Genomic DNA, 5,583 nt, shown 5'->3' on the forward strand with positions numbered 1-5,583 from the left:
TAAGCTCCTTTAAGACATTCTAAGTTGAAGTCTTTCCTTCACTTGGCTGCTAAAGTTTAATTCAGTCTAATTATTTCATATGGCACCGACTATAATAGTTTCATAATTTCTAGTATATTAAGCACTTAATATGTTGTGTCATTTGAAATCACATATTAAATTCAGCAAAGTACATTTTAATGAGAGTTAAGTGGTGTGAAAATATTAATACAATGTGATGGTTCATCTTGGTGCTCATATTTTGTAGGTCTGTTCCCAATGCACAAATGCCTCGCTCACCAGGTAAGCCAAGCAGTTAGCTACCTGAGGCTGGGATGGGTGTCTGCTGAGAAAGCAGTAGTCCTACCTTTCGCCATCTAGCACTTTACAGTGAGATTTCCTGGGGCGCCTGGGTGGCCCAGTTGTTAAATGTCTGCCTTTGGCTGGGTCATGATTCCAGGGTCATGCATTGGGCTCCCTGCTTGGCAGAAAGCCTGCTTCTCTCTCTCCGACTGCCCTTCCTTGCGTTCCCTCTCTCACTGTGTCTCTCTCTCTCTGTGTCAAATAAATAAATGAAATCTGAGAGAAAGAAAGAGAGAGAGAGAAGGAAATACAGTAGGATTTCCCATTGGGCCTCACCACCTAATAAAGCGAGTAGGGAGATCCTTACTTCCATCTTAGAGGGGAGGAAACTGAGGCTCACTGCTGGGCCTCGTCAATATGGCCCTTCTTGGCTCAGAGAAGGTATACTTCCCTGCGCACAGCTGCTGACAGGGTGTGTCACTTCTCCCAGATGCAACCCCACATAGAAAAACTGATAGAACCCGGAAGTTGGCAGCCTTCGTACTTGGACTTGGAGATTCTTTTTGTCCCTCTTTCAGAGGGTCCCTTGCACACTCTCAACCTAAACACCCTGTGCTCTCAGGCTGCCCTGGGAATGCCAGAGAAGAGGGTCTTGAACTAAATCACAGTGAACCCTTCAGATAGCAACAGCTCAGAATAAGGATGCTTCAAAGGCAGGAGTTAAGGCCAGAGAGAGAGAGCGCGCGCCTCCAAAAACTGTCCAGTGGGACTCCTTTATTCCATCTGGGTGCGGAGTTAGCCCTTGGAGCCAGAGAGATTTGGGAGCAAATTCCAGTGTCACTCACTAGCTGTGTCCCTTTCCTCTCCAGGCCTAGGTTTTCCCCATCAGCAAAAGAGGAACAAGACTCCCTCCTGCTTATCTCTAAGACATGAAAAAGAAACAGAACATCAGAAGAAAGGGCAAGAATTCACACTAAGCTCAGAGAACAGCAGTGAGTGAGTTACAAACTGTCCCCTCCCAGAGACAGACGCAACCAAGGCTTTCCATATCAGACCCAAGGCAGCAAAGCCCTCTGAGGGAAAACAGTCCTCCTTGCAGCTAAGGAGGGGAGTGGGAACAAAGGAAAGGAGCTACCACGACAAAAATGTTATCCTAGCGAAGAAACAGTTCCTCCAGTAGCTTTAAAAAGAAGAGCTATTCTCACTTTTTAAAAAGTCTGATTCTTGGAAAATTAAGAAGACCAAAGATGAGTAAGGAAGTGTTTATACCCGGAGGGGTGTGTGTGTGTGTGTGTGTGTTTTTTTTTTTAAGATTTATTTTAGAAAGAGGAAGAGAGAGCACAACAGGAGGGGCAGAGGGAGAGGGAAAGAGACTGTCAAGGGGACCCCGTGCTGAGCGCCGAGCCTGACCCCAAGACCCTAAGACCGAGACCCCAAGACCGAGACTCCACTGTAACCAAGAGTCAGATGCTTAACCAACACCACCGCCCAGGCAAGCCTACATTGAGTATCTGTGTACCTACTACGAACTTCCCACGGACCCAGGACCTGCTCCAAACACTTCACAGGAAGCAGCTCCTCTAAGGTGCTCAGGCCACTCACATAGCCCTGCAGTTACTGTTCCAACAGCTCTGCTGGGCTTGCCTCGGAGTCACCGCCCCACAGGTGGGGAAAAGCAGACACGGACAAAGCTCCAGGCGCAAAAAAGAGATCTGGGGGTGAGTGAAAAGTGTGGTCCCCAACCCCCCTCCAGAATCAAGCTGGGAAGGGGCAGCACTGAGGTCAGGCATCTGGGATGGATTAGAAGGGCTCTAACCACAGCAGGGGCCAAGCCAGAAGAGCAAGGGCTCCCAGCACAGGGGGATTAGGAGGCTTGGAAGAGAAACTCCCTCTGGCCACTGGTGACCCTGCCTCTTCCCAGAGGCCACCCTCTGAGCTGTCAGTGAACACAGACCTTTTTCTACCTCCCCCCTCCCAACCCCTGGCTTTCTTTTCGGGGAGGCAAAAAAGGAAATATGGAAAAACTCCTTTACACTGGGGTGATTAGGGTGGGAGAGCATACTTCAAAAGAGATCTTAGGAGAACAAGGTTTAAGTCAGAGCAGGTGCTGTTCCAAGGGCCTGAGGGGTGGGTTCTTCTCCACACCCAGACCGCCTGAAGTCCCGTCCTGTGTCTAGACCCTTGGAGCTTCCAGGCCAGGCCTGTGAACTCAGCACTTCCCTGCCCTACTGTGCTGGGTAAAATCTGGATGCCACCAATGCCATTTGTGCCCAGGCTCCTAGCAAAGAGAAGGCCATGGCTGCTTCTCCACACCCCTGCTTCCTCCTCCCTCTGGTGGGGCTGATGGGAATCCCTAGCCCTTCTTATTTCAAATGAATGACATGTGGAAACACTCAGTGCTCCCAGGCTTCAAGGGACTACTATAACAATGTTAGAGAATCCTAAGATCTCATGTCCTCACTGACATGTTTTCAATATGAAACAGTCCATTGCTTCATTTATCCAGATTTAATTAAGGTTGGCTCTGATCTCTCCCACTCAGGAGTGGTGGGAAGCTCCACCTCTGATGGGATCAAGGGAACCACTCTGCGTCTCTTAAGGTTCTGCAGCCCAGGACATTCAGCGAAGTCTGTCGGGACTCAGGCCACCTTGGGTCTCAGAGTAGAGCGAAGACAACAGTTCTGGGGGCCAGCAGGAGCCGGCTTCCCCTGCAGCTCTGAGACCGACGACCTACGCAGAAACATCCTCCTTGCCTTTTAGTGTCCATCCCCTTGGGGTCTCTGGGAGCAGGATCCCCTTGGTTGTCTCCATACTGAGTCCCTCCATCAGTCTGTCTTCCAGCTTCATGTCACATCCAATCCATCTCCTCCCCTTTCATCCCTACCCTCCCCCCCCCTTCCTCCACACTGGGCCTTCAGGGTTCAGAGGAGAGTGCTGCAGGGTTCTGCAGGTCCCAGACCCTAGGTCCACGGTAGCCCCTGTGGACTAATTCTTGGGGTCTTCCGTGCCCCAAGGATGACCAGAATTCTCCACCCTTCTAAAACAGAAAGCAGAAAGTGTTGAATGTTTACATCTTGCTAATTATAGTCTCCAAAAAAGTCCTTCAGTTACCCGGTTACAAAAAAAGAAAGAAAGAGAGAAAGAAATCAATCACAGGAATCACAGCATGCCCAAGTGGAGAGAGATATGAAAGATCATCTCTAGGCCAGTTTCTTCACTCTGCAGAAGCTAAAACAGGACCAGAGAAATCCAGGGAGTTGGGCAAGGTCACAAAGACAGATGCGGGAAGGAATGTAAGAGAGAACTCAGATGTCCCTCCTCTATGTTACAATTGCTCAATAAGAAAAACAGATGAAAAAACAAAACAGAACAAACAAACAAACAAAAAAAACCCACATCTGGCTCAAAATAACACATGCTCGTGTAGCCAGAAATGGTGAACAACCTGGTCCATCTCCCGCTGGTTTTCGCAATAAGGCAGTTATGAACCCACGAGATGTACCTGTCACCGTGACACGTGTGAGCATCGACTGTGACGAAAAGGCTCTTCTTCTAAATAAATGAATAAAAACGTGGATGCTAATTGAAGATTAGCATCATCTCCCATCAATGCTAATACGCTTTTTGGTTATTTGCAATTCCCTTTTGTAAATCTGAGGGAAACATCGTTGCCCAAATTAGCTCTTTTCGCTCAATAAAGGCCATATTAGCATTCTGAGGTTTGTGTTTGCTTACTGCTTATTTAGAGAGAGGTCAGATGAGAAGTTGGGCAGCCTGCACCTGATTTCCATTTCTCTGAAGACAGGTGGGGGGAGAGGCTCCAAAGTCGCCAGAGGCCAGGCCGGGTGCTCCCCTGGCTGTGGCTCCAGTCAGGCTCACAGTGCTGAGCCAGAGCAGGTCCACGGGGCACCAACCACCTCCACAGCGGTCTCTCCTGCCTGGAGGACTTGCCCAGATCCGTGAAACTGACTCAGGTGGCTCCCAGGTCTTCCTCTGCCTGGTACTGCCTGACCTGCCCTCTAAGGGCTGCAGCCCTATCAAGCAACAGCTCAAACGTCCCCTCCCCTCCTGCCCACCTTCTTGCCCCAGTCACTGTCTATCCCCCAGGTTCTTCCTTCCCCGTCCATCTCAGCACTGGACTGAGAATGCTCTGCCATGTTATCCTGGCTCCCTTGCCGGAACCAAAGCGTCCTGCAATCACGCAGCAACCCAAACCACTGCCTATTGGACCCACAGCCCCACCGCTGACGTCTAGGGGCTTGGTATTTGGAGAAGGCCGGCAGGAAGGGAAGTCTGAGCTGAGAAGGCCTTGGGGGCAACGTCGAGGTCAGAGAAAGGGGAGGGGGCACCCCTGGTCCCAAATCTTTCCTCGCTCGAGTTCCACTGGGAGGAGGAAATGAAACCAGACTTAGCTCCAGAGCTCAACTTTCACAACTGGCAGGGGCAATTTTGGCCTTGATGACCCAACTAGAGCTTGTTTTCTAACCTGCATTTTGAGGGGAAAGCCACGGGTCGGGTTAAAGGCCTAAGGGACCTAAGCGCAGTGACCCTTCCCAAGCTGTCACACCCCGAATCACGCTATGGTGCCACACTATGGGGTACCCCAAACCGTACTCCTTGCCCTTGACTCCAAGCACCGGGCGCGGGTCCCCAGCACCCCAGAGGAAGCAGCGGCGCCACGTGGCCCACCCCGCCGCAGCCCTCGGCCAACCCTGCCCAGCCCCTTCCGGTTCACGCTCCGTGGTTCCAGCTCTTGGCGGGGTCAAGGGCCCTAGACCCCGGACTGCCCCACCGGCCGACCGCAGCCGCTTCGGGGTGCGAGTCCGGCGTGCTGCGGGGCACTCAGGCGCACACGGCCCCTTCTCTCCACCCCCCAGCCAAAGGCCCTGACCCCGCCCCTGTTTCGTCGGAAGCCACTGCGCCGCGGCGTTAGCTGAGAAGCCCCGCGCGCGACGCCTGGGGGCCCAGCCCGCCTGACGCGGAGCAAGAGCTGGGCCCGCGCGCACCACGTGACCGAGCGTGTTTCCCGGCGCCCTCTGGGGGCGCGCAGAGGTCGGGCGGGCCGAGGGCCAATTTCCCATGGTCCCTTCATTTGCATACACAACGTTGGAAGAATAGGGACAAAATTACATTTAATTTAGCTGTAATCACAAAGATACAATTACTGTGTGTACGAGATAATAAAAGGTCATAATGCTGTAATTATTTGGGGATTTTTGAAAAGCGTGCAGAATAGTCGTCATAACTGTAAAAGTATGGCACTTTTGAGCTTTATATAGTGGCCGGGAAAAACTGTACAAC

General features: G+C 51.6%; 1 long non-coding RNA gene across 1 annotated transcript; it reads left to right on the forward strand.

Moving 5' to 3' along the window:
- The first annotated feature begins 247 nt into the window (after window positions 1–247).
- Window positions 248–3,167, forward strand: LOC122893610. The gene is made up of 3 exons (XR_006381657.1): window positions 248–282; window positions 1,152–2,000; window positions 2,825–3,167. It is a non-coding gene; the product is annotated as an uncharacterized LOC122893610 (long non-coding RNA).
- The last annotated feature ends 2,416 nt before the right edge of the window (window positions 3,168–5,583 follow it).

Source organism: Neovison vison, chromosome 13, assembly GCF_020171115.1.
Source record: "Neovison vison isolate M4711 chromosome 13, ASM_NN_V1, whole genome shotgun sequence".
NCBI lineage: Eukaryota > Metazoa > Chordata > Mammalia > Carnivora > Mustelidae > Neogale > Neogale vison.